The sequence below is a fragment of the Equus caballus genome, chromosome 19, assembly GCF_041296265.1.
Source record: "Equus caballus isolate H_3958 breed thoroughbred chromosome 19, TB-T2T, whole genome shotgun sequence".
Classification (NCBI taxonomy): Eukaryota; Metazoa; Chordata; class Mammalia; order Perissodactyla; family Equidae; genus Equus; species Equus caballus.
Window position 1 is genome coordinate 10,369,430 of NC_091702.1, and position 14,803 is coordinate 10,384,232.

The following is a 14,803-nucleotide window of genomic DNA, read 5'->3' on the forward strand; positions in this document are numbered from 1 at the left end:
GGTCAGGTTACAATAGCCTGTGTTACTGAGTTAGTAACTCAGTGAGTTCCTCTGCATTCCCCCCACCCCAAGAGTATTGGGAGAGACTTTTTTTTGGAGATACTTACAGTTAAAGAAAAAAGTAGAGGGGCCGGCCTGGTGGCGCAGTGGTTAAGCTCACATGTTCCTCTTCGGTGGCCTAGGGTTCCCCGATTCTGATGCTGGGTGCGGACATGGCACAGCGTGGCAAGCCATGCTGTGGCAGGCGTCCCACATATAAAGTAAGGGAAGATGGACACGGATGTTAGCTCAGGGCCAGTCTTCCTAAGCAAAAAGAGGAGGATTGGCAGCAGATGTTAGCTCAGGGCTAATCTTCCGCAAAAAAAAAAGAAAAAAGTAGAAAATTTGGAAAATAGAATATGCTAAACATCTAGGCTATCTAAGAAAATTGTTTTAAAAGAGTGACTGTTCTATCTGTGAAACATCGCCCATATTCTCTCTGATAAAATACAAAAGGAAATACTTGGTTGAAGACAATAGTAGAGTTCGTGATCACAATATAAATTCATTAAGTTTGTTCCAAGGATTTGTCAGTTTCCATATGATTTATTCTTGTTAACAAGGGCGAATATATTGAATCAAAGTTTTGTATCAAACCTCTGTCCTATAGGATTTAAAATAAACCAGTCTGGATGACACATGGGTATGATGCAGAAAAATCACTAAGGAAAATAAGGCAGGATTCCAAGTGTATCAGATCTCCATATTTGTGTATGTTATATATTGAAAGTTGGGTTTGTGATTTCATAAATCTAAGGCCTTTGACTTAGTTTTGAGATTCTGATGTTTTAATGACCCATCCACACCCCTTCTTCCTCATCCCTTGACTATCCCAAAGCTTCTACTTCTCCACTTCTGACAACCCTTGGTGTGCCTGTACCTTAGACCTTGTCATCCCCTGAGAATACTTTACCTCCGAATTTTTGTTTTCCTTTGGCCACAACCTTTTCTCCTTCAACCTCTCCAATTTCTCAAACCCTCTGAAATAGTTCTTCTTTCCTTTCCACCCCTGGCACTCTTCCATGTAGCCTGTGAGGCCCACTCCAGCCTCTTGTCTCCCTCTGCTTGCTTGGGGCCCAGACTCTTGTCTGGGCCAGACTTGGTCCTTGAGAATATGTGTTTAGAAAGGTGAACAGCTTTGATCTCGTTGTGATGTCCTTTCCCTTAACTCCTCCCTCTTCTGCCACTCTGTTGGCCACCGTTTCCTTTGTTTCCAGCTGCATGTTTGGGAAAGAGAGAACATGGGGGAGGTGCTTAACCATGTCACTCCACTCACATTCTGTTGTCCAGTAGAGCTGCAAGGGAGGCAGGAAAACGTAGCTGTACACAGAGATACTAGTGAGCATTCAGAATTTCTTCAACATCTACCTTGTAAGAGTGTCTTGAGAATTAAATACGGTAACATTTATAAAGTATTTAGCTCAGTGCTCAGTAGGTAGTTTTCTCAATATAGTTTGGAATTCCAGTTTGGTGAAGGTTGTTTTTCTCATTGTAAGTTGATGAATTAGCATTCCACTTTATATTTGTGTATTTCTGTGAGTTTGGTTAATGCCAGCCAAAGTCAGAGAGGTCTCTTCATACTCAGAGTATTGATAACAGTACATTTCTGGGTCTGAATATGTAAAGACCACCTAGAAACACCACTTTATGAAATCACATCTTGGGGGCAGCCAACTCTGAAATGAAATTGCTCAGTCACAGTTGGCTCCTTTCTTGGAATCGCCGCAGGGTCTATAATATACTTTTTCCTTCTGATCTTAGCTGGGCTTTCAGTAGTGTGAGCCAGAGGCAGAGTTTCTATCCATCTATATGGACTTTTCGGGTCTTCCTTAGTTATCTCCAGTAGACTCCTGTCCTGTTCTCCATAGCAGTTCCTGAGCTTTTTGTAGGATGCCTGCTGTGCAGTCTCCTTGAATAGCCTGGAGTGGCATTTGCCTGGAGGTCCTGCTGCATACTCCATGGCCACCAAAGCTCCAACTAGCTAACCTTCTAATATTGACCCTGACTGTGTCACCCTTTCTAATAATTCCTTATCTTTCTATCTTCTAATCCTTTTAGCAGGATTTGCTTGCTTCCCAGATCAGGGCCCATCTACCCCCAGCAAAGGCTGGCGCATCTGCCTCAACATCAGTTTTACTCACTAGTGAGAAAGAAAAGCTATTATTTTTATTTTGGAACAAACATAAATATGTTAGGGAGTAGATTGTAAAATCCTCTTGAATTTTAAATTCAGAACTACAAGAAAATTTCTTCTATAAATTGGATGGAATGCCCGCTCCATTTCTAGTTTGGTTTCCGTGGCCGTTTGCGTGTCCTGGGGGAGGAGTCCAAGGAGCAGCACTTCTCTCCCTTGCCTGTCTGGTCAACATGGGCCTGCTCTTCCTGAGTCTGATACAGACCCCGCTCTAGCACGGCACCTTCTGAGGGGCCGTTCCTGATGGCATTGGGCTGCTGGAGATGTCTCCCTCATTCTCAGAGCCCTGCATGGTTCTCTTATGGATCTTGTTTATATTTTATTAATTATCTAGTTATTTAACAAACACACAGAGCACTTAGTAAGGGCAAGACGATCTCCTAAGTGATGAACGTATGTTAATTCCCACGACCACCATATGAAGGAGGTAGTGATTTGTGTGTATATATCTATGAATATGTAGGTTAATGTGTATATATGTGTGTGTGTGCATGTGTATGAAGGACTAAGGCACAGAAGTTAAATAACTTTCTCAACGTCACACAGCCAATATAAGCCATAAGCCAGATCAGGATGTGAACTCGGATAGCTGCCTTCCAAGTCCATACTCTTAGTCACTAGGTTGTGCTGCCTCTTGCATCAATTGTTGATTGATTTCTCTCTTTTTCTCTAGATAACAAGGGCCTTGAGGACAGAGTTTTATCTATCTCTGTATTCCTCAAGCCTAGAGAGAGGTCGGGCACTCGATAATGTGCAGTGAATGTTGGGTAGCCCTCTCCACAGAGAGGGTGGAGTGCACTGGGACCGTGTGCCTGGGCCAGCGGACGCTGCACTTCGTCACCCCATCACCTTCTTGATGTCCCTAGCCAGTGGCCTCTCATTGCTAGCAGAATCTTAAACTCATTTCATCCTGTGCTTAGTGGAATGAGTTGTGCAACTTGTGTATAAAGTATTTTTAGACATTTTCCTGGAATATTCTAACAATTTCTTTGAATGTCTTGAATGAATTCTAGGATTCCAATTTCCCTCTGCCCCCTGTTGCTTATGACTTTAGGAAATATGGTTTCGTTGTGCCTCTTCAAGGTTTGTGGAAGTTCAGGAACGTTCACGCCAAGCCCTGAGATTTCAGGCTGTGCTGTCTGTCTTGGAGCTCTGCTGTCAGGGGCAGGCTCTACCAACCGATCAACCAACCAAAGCCAGCAGCTCTCCAGGCTTTGGAAGTCAAGCCTGGAAGTCGCTTCCTGCAATGTCAGCAGTTTCCCTTCAAATCTTTCCTAAGCCTCATCTCAAGAAAGTGGTGTGGGATCACAATTTTATATTCCCTGTGAGCTGAAGCATTTTGAAAACATACTTGTCACAAGTGATGACTGGTTAGAAATAAATCTGCCGAGGGTTAGCTCCACACAGGAGTAATCATCAGAGCTTAAGAAATCAAAACCATGTTTTTCTTAGAAAACAATTTCTTCATGAAGATCAAGCTGGGGATCCTCCGTATTTTGTTTATAATAAAAGGAGGGCTTAGCATTACATCAAATTTTGAGTCCCTTGTGGTCCTCATTTCTCCTAGCGGCCCTACCTTATTACACACACACACACACTGTTTTTGTTTGTTTCTGTTCAGAATATTTTGCGAAAATGTGGTCTCCGTGCTGTCAGTGCCCACGTCAACGTTCATTGACTCACCAATGTGGTAAACATGCTGTATAACTTTTACCATTACCTAACTTTCATCTGATTTTCTTTTTCAAAAACATCCTTACATATGTCTTTCTATGATCAGATAGTTAGATTTATGTCAAAATTATCCTTTCTCCCTGTTTCCTCCGACTCTTGTCCCCTCTTCTCTCCCACCTCCAACTCTGGAAACAAACCATCAGTGCTTTGATAGTCAGAGTGCCTTGAGGGATGAAATAGTTCGCTTTCCTCTTGAGGGCAGTCTAGCAAATTCTGCTCACACACTAAGAGGCGTGAATCAGTGCAGCCAGAGCAGAGGGATCCTATGGTTGACTTCAGATCCTGAAGCAGTGACCTGGGATGTACATGACTTTGCCACTAATTGTTTCTGACGTGTAAGGGCTGTGGGCTGCAAAGTTTATCAATAACAAGAATTGAGGGTAGTATATTTGAGTTACACGTTGAGAATTGCCTGTGGTAGGTAGACTCGGTGTGAAAAACATAACTGACACGGCCAAAGATCAGTGCTTCACGTCTTCACGATTAGAATGTCTTATGTATACATGCATACATACATATATCTATTTATAGCCTGTCTTAACCCAGAAAGGAGTTCAGATTATTCACCAAAATATGCACAACACAAAGAGATAAATAAAATACAAAGCAAGTATAAGAAGGTACCAGGCCCTAGCTGAGGGCGGGAGGAGGCAGACGAAGCCAGGCGGGTTTCAGCAGGCACAGCGCGGTGTCAGGAGGGGTCTCTGATCCCGCCGGGCTGCACGAGCTCTCTGCTGCGTGTCGGCTCTCGGTACCCAGCACCGAGTATAAAGGGAGACACAGGCCTGAAACTGACTTAGCAGGGCCCAAACCACTGCTGATACTAAGGAGAACAAGAGGAATTTCTCATAAAGAAAGTGTCATAAAATGATAGTCCTCAGCGATGTCGCTCAAGTAAGTCCCGCGGCGGCGCGGTGAGTTTGACTTGGCTGTTCCACGATCCGCGCGCCCTGCGGCTGGCGGTCCGCGCCCCTCCAGAAACAGGGATTTTTCGTTTGTGGAGCTGCTTGTGGTTTACGTGCTCCAGGATCTTTGAAGGATGGAGGGCGGCTGGCAAAGTATTATTGTTTTTCCAGTGTAGGGGAGGAAGACATTTCCTCTTCCCAAATGGGGGTTCATCTGGCCGGAGAACGAATTAAATTCACATGAGACAGAAGAGCAAGAGAAAATTAAACAAAGCTTTATGAGGAACCATGGCCCGGGGCCTCTCTTCCTGAAGGAAGAAAGGGCACCGAAGAAGTGGGGTGCACATAGTGGTTATATACCCCCAAACAGGGTGTTTCACATGTGATTGAAATGTCCCTCCCACAATAGTCACAAGATTGCCCTGTCAGCACAGCGCTTGATGGACACAGCAGGTAGTGGTCTGCTGTCTCAGAGGGCATAGCAGGAGGCAAGTCAACTGTCTGGAGCTGGGCAGTCACAGGTGAGCGCAGCAATCAGTTCCTAGCCTAAGGAAAGATGCTTAATCCTTAAAGAAATTCCAAAGTTGGGAGGGGGAGGGAGGTCAGTTACAGGAGGTTACCAGGAAGCACAATAAAATGCAGATTTAAGTCTTTGCCTTTGGTATTGATTAAGAGTTTCTAGAGAGAAGGTCATCGCCTCTCTTCTTCCTGGTACAGAGAGGGAGGCACCTTTTACAGATAGAGATTTACCTTACAAATGTAAGTGTCCTAACAAAGCGTGAGTTCCGTTCCTCAGAGCCTCCTTCCCTGTCCCAGTTTATCAAAAGCAATCAGCCTCAAATAATCCTGATGCCAAAGAGACATATCTTGGGGTGGCCAACCTCAGGTCCCCACACCAGGTTAAAATAGGCAACAATACTTTGGCAGCCGATGTAAAGTCAATGTATGTTCAGAAGAATTGCATATATATTTTTAATTCCAGAAGTAATTGCAACTTTTCTTAATTTTACTGAAGAGTTATTATTATTTTTGCTTACTGTTGCTTGATGTTGTTTATTTGGACATTCTTCCTATACCTTCTAGTATGTGTATAAAGGAAACAGAGCAGAGGTGGAGAGATCTAAAAAAAATTTCTTATATTTCCTACATTTGCTTTAGACTCAAATATTTTTTATGAAAGTGATACATGTTCATTGTAGAAGATTTAAAAAATACAGAAACAGACAAATGGCCTAAAATATCACCATCTAGAATTAACTTTGGGGGCTGGCCCAGTGGCACGGTGGTTCAATTTGCGCACTCTGCTTTGGTGGCCCAGGGTTTGTAGGTTGGGATCCTGGGCATGGACCTAAACACCACTCATCAAGCCATGCTGTGGCAGCATCCCACATTCAAAGTAGAGGCAGATTGGCACCACTGTTAGCTCAGGACAGTCTTCCTCAAGCAAAAAGAGGAAGATTGGCAACACACGTTAGCTGAGGGCCAATCTTGCTCACAAAAAAGAAAAAGAAAAAGAAATAACTTTGACATGTTATGTAGTGTATGTCTCTGTGTGTATGGTATATGCGTTAGCTTAATTTTCTAATTTCATGAGCGTTACCTAACCACAGCTGTAGCAACTAGCACCATAGCTTCTCTACTTAGGATTAAGTGAAACTATTGATTTTCTATTTGCTTTGAACACACAGACAGACTATCCTAAGATTCTATGGAATGGGAAGAAAAATAAAAAACAAAGCTTTGAGGATAAGTTCAGAGACTTGAGAGAGAGTCTGACATTCACAACTGGCACCTCCTCCTTTTTAAAAAATTAAATCCTTTTAGGTCTCAGTTTCCACAAAGTAAAAATATTACTGAAATGATGGTGCTTCAGAAAGTACGTATGCAAACGTAGTTGTCCTTGTAATTAACATGGTGGCTTGGAAGCTGGATGAGAACCCAATGACCGGGTTCCTGACCACGTGCTCTTTATGAGACTGACGCGCTGCCTTCTGTGCTATGGAGGCACTGACCACGTGCTCTTGACCCTTTAATACTGAGGGAAAAGAGGAGGAAAAAAGAGAAGAAGTTAGATGGAACACTGAATTGGTGACCAGATCTCGAGGTCATGAGGTCAGATCTGAATTCTTCCCAGCAAGTCTTCTTTCTTATCCTTCTCAGCTTTTCCCTCTTCTTTCCTCCATTTCCACTTTCCTTTCTTTTTTTTCCGTTTTTTCTTTCTCTTCTCTCCCCTGCTTCATCTCTCTCCTCCTCTTCCTCCTCCTCTCTTCTTCTCCTTGTCCTCTGTCTTTAACTGACCTGCATCCTAGACATTTTATGTTAAAACAGGAAAAGAAAGGTAGGACACAGCCCTTAGAATTCAATTTGCATTTTGAATCCCAGTGAAACACTTGTATAAAATCTATGAAAATCTTGGCACAGCTAAAGATGATCCTTTCTCCTGGACACGCATATATGAGATTTGTGGGTTGTTGAGGAATTATAAATTCCAGCGTCACTGCTGAGGGTGAGGGTTACCGTCTTGGCCCCCTATGGCTCTCAACCGTCCCTCCATTTGCAGGCATCGTTGCTGAAATCACAACCCTGGAAAAGTTGTCTGAGTTGTAGGAGAGGAGCAGACTTTTTCTCTCGTGAGCCCTATAGGCAGCTTGCTACTTTCATATATAAAACCTTCCTGAAAGTATCAATGAAAATTGAATATCAAAGATAAATTATAAGGTAAGTCTAATTATACCAACTTAAACACAATCTTCAAAGATATATTTCTAACGTATCATATATGTGCTCAAATTTTGATCTTTTTTTCCCCTGTAATAGAACACCCTGTCACCTGGGTTAAGTTCTATGAACATCCAAATAAGGATGAAATCTATAGCTTTCGGCATGTCCACTCATTTTCCTCTTTGTCTCAATAGCGTTACTTTTATGAAACCTATATTTTTCACTAATATAAACCATTCCATTTTCCCATTTCCCACTACTTTTTATAAAATACTAATGGCCAAAAAGGGTAAAATAGTCAAACTCTTTCTACAGCACTTACCCACTGACAAAGATGTCTGTGCTGGCCAAAGTGAGTGACCAACTGGCCTCAGGCAGCCCCTATATCATGGCTCAAAGTGTTTGTCTGGGAGCCAAGAAAAAATTCAGAATGTGGCTAACAACAGTGAGTTTAAGGGCTCTAACGTATGTTTATAAAAAGAAAATGGTGTATGTGGAAGTTAAATTTGGGGAAATAGAGGACCATGTGTATAAGGAGATGGAAGGTAGAAAAAAATAGTATAAAAGTAAAATCTAAACAACAACAAAATGGCTCAGCTGAAAGCACAATAAGGGCCTTTATGTTTAGGATATAGATCGCTAATATTTAATTTTATTTGGGGGTGAAATGTGTGTTGATGCAATAAGAGAAGGGTGAGAAATATTTCTCAGAGGCATTGCCATTTTAATGTATTTTCCCTGGAGCCTCATTAAAGTTGACAGGAAAAAGTAGCATCAACTGGAGAGATACATAAGGAAGTGGAGAGAGAGACATTCGTTCTCAGTCCGGGGACACTGCTTGGTGCCTGCTGCGTTTCAGGCACTTGGGGGTGACAAGATGACTGAGATGCAGCCTGTGTGCCTGAGGAGCTCAGATGCATTTTGCGTTAATACTGAGGGTTCAAAAATAAAAAGTAGGAACAGTAAGATTTATTGAATAATGAGATTTATTTTATTTTATAAACATCATATTTTATTTTAAAATTTGGTACAGTAATAAAGTTTCAGAAAAGTTGCAAGTACAGCTCAGGACAGAAAACTTTTTGTTTTCCTGACCGATTTGGGAGTAAGTTGCTGACCTGCTGTGTCATCCCGAAATAGCCTGGTGTGCATTTCCCTACAAGCACATTCTCCTACGTAACCCAAATAACCAGCAAAATAACACTACATAATTGCTGACTTCTCATTCTCAGGCCCCATGTATGTTTCACCAATACTCTCCTAATTGTGTGCTTTATAGCAAAAGGATCCGGTTCAGAATAACATGTTGTGTTTAGCTGTCATGTTTGTCGCCTTCGGTCTGGAAGTCTTTCTGTGACTTTCACAATCTTGACGATTTTAAGAATCACAGACCAATTATATTGTAAAATGTCTCTTAATTTGGTGTTGTCTGGTGTTTTTTCCTGATTACATTCCGCTTACGTGCTGTCGGTAGGTATCGATATGTTCTCTTGCATCCTCTCAGGTGATGTACAGTTTAGTCCCATTACTGATGAAGTTCACTTTGATCACCTGACTAAGTGGCATCTGCCAGGCTTTCCAGTCAAAGTTTCTCTTATTCCGTTTGGTACTTTGAAACTATATTTCTTCACACACTTTCAATGCGTTCGTTTATTTAAATCTGTCTGGACTCATGGTTTCCTATTTTATTCAATAGGTTACAACTATTATTTTTATTTTGATACCCCAATTATCCCTGATTTGGCCAGTGGCAGCCCCTTCTTGTGCACCCTTCTCACCCAACTCCGGCTCGGACCCCTGTGCGGGGCAGCCATCCTGCGTGCTGACTCCCTTGCTCCATTTGGGCCCTGACCCTGCTCCGGGCCACCCTGGCTCTCTCCTTCATGGGCAGATGCCGACCTTCCTTTGCTGCGCTTCATGGATTCAGGACTGTGTTGTTGGGAGGGGAAGCCAAGGGGAAGGGGAGAGAGAAAAGGAAAAGAAGAGTAAGGTCTATTTTAAATTCTAAAATTTGAAAGAGATAAAACAGTGTACATTATGTATATGTTTTCCATACCAATGAGAAGTGAAGTCTTCTCTAGGTCTTCTAAAAAGACTAAAAGATTAAATATGTTTTTAAACTTTAAATTTATTTTCTTCTGGGGTCTAACGCTAATGCTGGATAATTAGACTTAGGTTCCTCATTTATATTCTTATTTGGGGCCAGAAGGGAAGTCTCTTTCAATATACGATCTTTCCTTTTTTAATATTCCCAGAAGGATTGGAAAATATTGGGAATTTACAATTATTGGTGAAGAGACTACATTGTAAAGCGATTACAGATTAAAATAAGGGTCAGCATTGCTCCCTTTAATCACTTCACGCAATTTCACCCCAAAGGCATTTATCCTTGTCTTTATCCATCGAAATGAGTTGTAAACCCTATTAATTTAATCCAGATGAAGTCAAACAGTTATTTCTGACTCCATTTTGCTGTTCTATTGAGGTAATTACTACAAGTGATCAGTGACTGAGCCTGGAAAATGCACTTAATTATTATTAATTGAATAAGCACTGAGTTAATAAACCTGTCCTAGGATATTATACTGGAAATTAATTGAATATAATATATCTATCTACCTTCAAGAAATTATCCTGAGGGAGCTGATAGAGGAGGAACAATCATTTCTACTTAGGTGAAAAGACAATAATGCTCATGAAACGAAATGTTTTCCTAATACTTGGGAACTGGGGTAGCTTAGGGGAGCCGAATAACAATTTTATTTATGCCGATTTTTAATATAGCAAACATTGCAAATTAATTCACAAAGTTGGAAAATCCAGTGCCTTGTCTCAGAATTTTAATATATAGCTAATAAGCTGGTTTTAAAAATGTGTCTATATAGTCAGTTGTTTATTTTCTAATGTAAAAAGTAGTAGCGAGTTCAGATTAAATTAAGGTAAAGAACCTAAAGTCAGAAAGCTTAAAATGGCCAGAAGCCCATCCCTTTCTTTTTCTCTTAAAACTCAAGAAACCAAGCAATTTTCTAAAGTAATGATAGAGCATAAGATACAGGTTTTCTGTCTCTGACTGGCTTAAGCTTGCACTGTTCCGTGACTCTGGTTTAGGATTCTGACTATTGCTAACGTGGGAGAATCGCAGGGCCCTCACGCAGGCCGTGATTCTGGAATTGTGTCATGAATTCACAGACCGAGAAAGAAGGGAGACGTCTCGTCCTTGGTAATGCAGTGAGGGGCTTCGAAGGGCTCCTGCAAACAAGTTAAGTGCGTCTGCAGATCCCCAGATCCCAGGAAGCTCACTGAAAAGGAAGATGACCAAAACACCCGACAGTGCGTTTAGCGACTCACCACAACCTTCAAATACATTTCACTTGTCTTTAAATGAACGTGTGTGTGTTTCTAAAAACATTAAACAGAGTCTGAATGTAGTTTCCAGGATTCAACAATCCTTGAAGAGCATTGAAGAACAGAATCAAAAGAAACAAACGGAGGGAAACTGCGAACAAGGATGAAAAGAGCAGTCTCTGGGAACAGTCAAGAAGAAAGGTTCCTGAGCATGGAATGAGACCCTATTTGAGTTCTGGGAAGACAGAAAAGCGATAACGTGATGAATCAAGAGGAAAAGTACTTTGCTAAGAGGTAGGAACAACACTTTTGTTTGCAGAAGCAAACAACTGAGACTTCAAAGAAAACCTTTTTATCTGTCTGCCTTTTCATTTCTTTTTGTTTAAATTGTTAAGAACTCAGTGACAGAACTGTGTCTGATAATGGCATAGCGGCCTTTGGGAACAACTGCCTTATTCCCAGTATTTTAAGTCAGTCATTTGCAACTTGCCTTGCAAGTCCTTTCGCTACCACTCCCCAGACCGTTTCCAGACAGATCCCGTTCTGAAACTGTCTGCATTAAAAAATGCTTGCCTGAGGAAATAGAGTTCTTTTAAATTTACAGAGTTTTAGGATTTGAAACAGGGAATTTTCCAAGCACAATACCAGATTAGGAGGGAGGGAGGGGCTGTCTTTCTGAGGGTCAGCTGGTGTTCAGTTCATAGATATAAAATCACTGGGGCACATCTGACAGCAATTCAATGCCAGTTTAGGAGATTAGGAAAGGAATGGATGGAAGTTCAGACCACTGACTAATCATTCTGAACCCAGAAGTCCAGAGAGTTTCTGAGGTTTCAAATAGATTGCATCGTGCATAATATCAAGTTCTCATACATATGAAACCCAAGTCATCTGTCTGTAAAGTCTGTGGTTCTCAATGATGTTAAGAAGTCTTATCCTGGGACCGGCCCAGTGGTGCAGTGGTTAAGTATGCACATTCTGCTTTGGCGGCCCAGGGTTTGCCGGTTCAGAACCCGGGTGCGGACATGGCACCACTTGGCACGCCACGCTGTGGTAGGCGTCGCACGTGTAAAGTAGAGGAAAGTCTTCCTCAGCAAAAAGAGGAGGATTGGCAGCAGTTAGCTCAGGGCTAATCTTCCTCAAAAAAAAAAAAGAAAAAAAGAAAAAGACAAAGTTTTATCCTACCAGCAGTAATCAGGATTATTCTTCCCAGTTCTTGGCTCTCTCCTATAATACGGTGATACATCCTCGTTCTTTGCCATGGAAATTTGAAGTGCTTCCCACAGTGGGCAGATTATACTTTCACACCCTATTGATGTTGGGCTTGGTCATGTGACTTCTTTTGGCCAGTGGAATGTGGGCAGAGGTGACAGTGTGCCAGTTCTGGGCCAGGGCCTTAAGAGAGTCTGCCTGCTTCTGCACCCACCTCTGGTGCTCCTTCAGCTCTGTGAGAAAAATGCGCCCAAGGGAGCGGCAGCCCTTCCAGCCCAGGCCTCCGAAGGGAGAGGAGGAGCAGACCTGAGCCCAGCTGGGAGCCTCAAGTTCAGCCCGTCCCCTCTGCGCCCACCCAGCCCGCAGACCCTGTGGGTGTGTAAGGTTTGTCTGTTAGCCACTGGCCACTAAACTACTTCACAAGCTTGCCTTCAAAATTTACTTCTTAGCGTAAATTCTAGAGATCAAATGACATTACAAATAGCGTCATCATCTCTACATATTTCTAATGTTCTTTAAAAATAAATTGCCTCAAAGCCTCCAATAAAAAAATACAATTGAATCCTAGATTAAGTTGTGGTTAGTGTCGCTGTGACATTTCAGCTCACTTTCTTACTGTGACGGATGGATAACTGGACTTCCACATTCAAAACTGGAAACCATTTTACACACAAAAAGTACATTCCCATGCAGCCATTGTAAAGGGGAACCCAGAACCCTAAAAGGACAGCCCAGTTGTCCACGTACCCCTTACCTGTGCCTGAGCCGCTCACTGTGGAGGGCGGAGCAGGTGGAGACATTCTGCTCTGCTGGCGGGTCTCAGGTCAGATTCGTTGTCACCGCGGTCAGACAGTCATCGCACACGTTTATGGTAAGCTATCTTTTCCTCCCTCCAAGAGGGACCGTCTCACTTTTCTCCTCTCCCTGCAGCCCTCTGAAACCCTCTCTGCTGGCCTCCCCTCTCAGCTGATGACACTGCTTCTTAGTTGACTGAGAAAATAGAGGCAATCGGGAGAGATCTACCTTATCTTCCTCCCCCCAAATCCGCCTGCCTCCGTGTCCACACCATCTTCCCTTTGCTGTATCACTCCAGCAGTCTCTGTGCCTGAGGGCACGACCCTCCGCGGTGCACAGAGTCACTGGAGCCCGTCCCGTCCCTCCTGCTCGAGAACTTGTGCCCCCTGCTTTCACACCATCACTTTTCACCTGCTTGAGAGATCATTCCCATCGGCGCAAAAACGCGTGCTGTGTCTCCTGTTAGCAACCTTCTCTCCAGCCGAGTTCTCCTCTGTTACAGCCATTCTTTACTGCAAAACTTCTTCAAAACAGAAACAGTTATTTGCTGTCTTCACTTCCTCACCTCCATTCTCTCACAACTCACTGCTCTCAGGCTTTTGTCCCCACTGCTTCAATGAAACCATCTCCTCAGGGTCACGAGGGCCTTCTGTGCTGCCAAGTCTCATAGCCAATAACACGTGATACTGCTGAGTACTCCTTTTTCCTTGAAGTACTCTCTTCACTTGGGGTTCAGTTCATCCTCTCTCTGTTTCTTCCTACTTTGCTGGACGCTTGCCCATCTCTCCTGTTGGCTCCGTCCGATCTCCTGGACCTCTAAATGTTGGAAGACCACAGGGACAGTACCCTTGACTCTCTTTGCTTTTGTATCATTCCCTTTCTAGGTGATCTTAACCAGCCTCATGGTCATCTATTTGCAGATTAATCTCAAATTTATATCTCCTCTAAGTGCCAGACTCATACAACTGTCTTCCTCCTAATCATCTCTGCTTGTATGCCTAATAGGCATCTCAAACCAGACGTGTCCAAAACCAAACTACTCTTAACTTCCAGACCCTGCTTCTTCTCCAGCCATCCCCGTCTCAATAATGGCAACTCTATTCAATCAGTAGCTCGGGCCAAAAGCCCAGGTGTCATCCTGGTGCTTTTCTTTCCTTCACTCCCCACATCCAATCAGCAAAACCTATTGGCTCTGCATTCACATTATCTGAAATCTGACTGCTTCTCCCACCTCCCGCACTCTCTGGGTTCCTTTTGGGTTCTGTTAATGGGAGGCACCAGCAGGAAGGCAGAGAGTGGCAACAAGGAAAGGTCAGGGGCTTTCCTCCCCTGCTCCCTCTCGGCTTCAGACCTGTATCTATAGCTGGAGCCATATCCCCCCAACTCCAGTGGCTTCCCCTCTGTGGCCCCACTGGCACTGGGCTCTCCTGTGAAACTATTTCTTTCTTCCTTTGCTCCTTCAGCCCTCAGGATGGTATCACCCCCTGTCTTTTACCGGGCATCCTTCTTCATGCCCCATGAACAGCCCTTTCATCAGTCTCTTCATCTGAGTCCCCTAAGGGTGAACTTCTTTTCCTGCTGGCATGCTCATCGACACACTACCCCCTCTGAAATGCCATTCTTCTCCGCTTTTTATCCCTTTAACTATTTTTTTCATAGCTGAAATTTATTATCTATTTTTTCCTTTTCCTTTTCTTCTCCTTTCTCCCCTCCTCTAAAAAGGGAGCTTTCAAAGGGCTTTTCTTTCTACTTTCTTCTTCTTCTTCTTTTTTTATTATGGTAACGTTGGTTTATAACATTATGAAAATTTCAGGTGTACATCATTATATTTTGATTCCTGTGTAGAGTACATCACGGT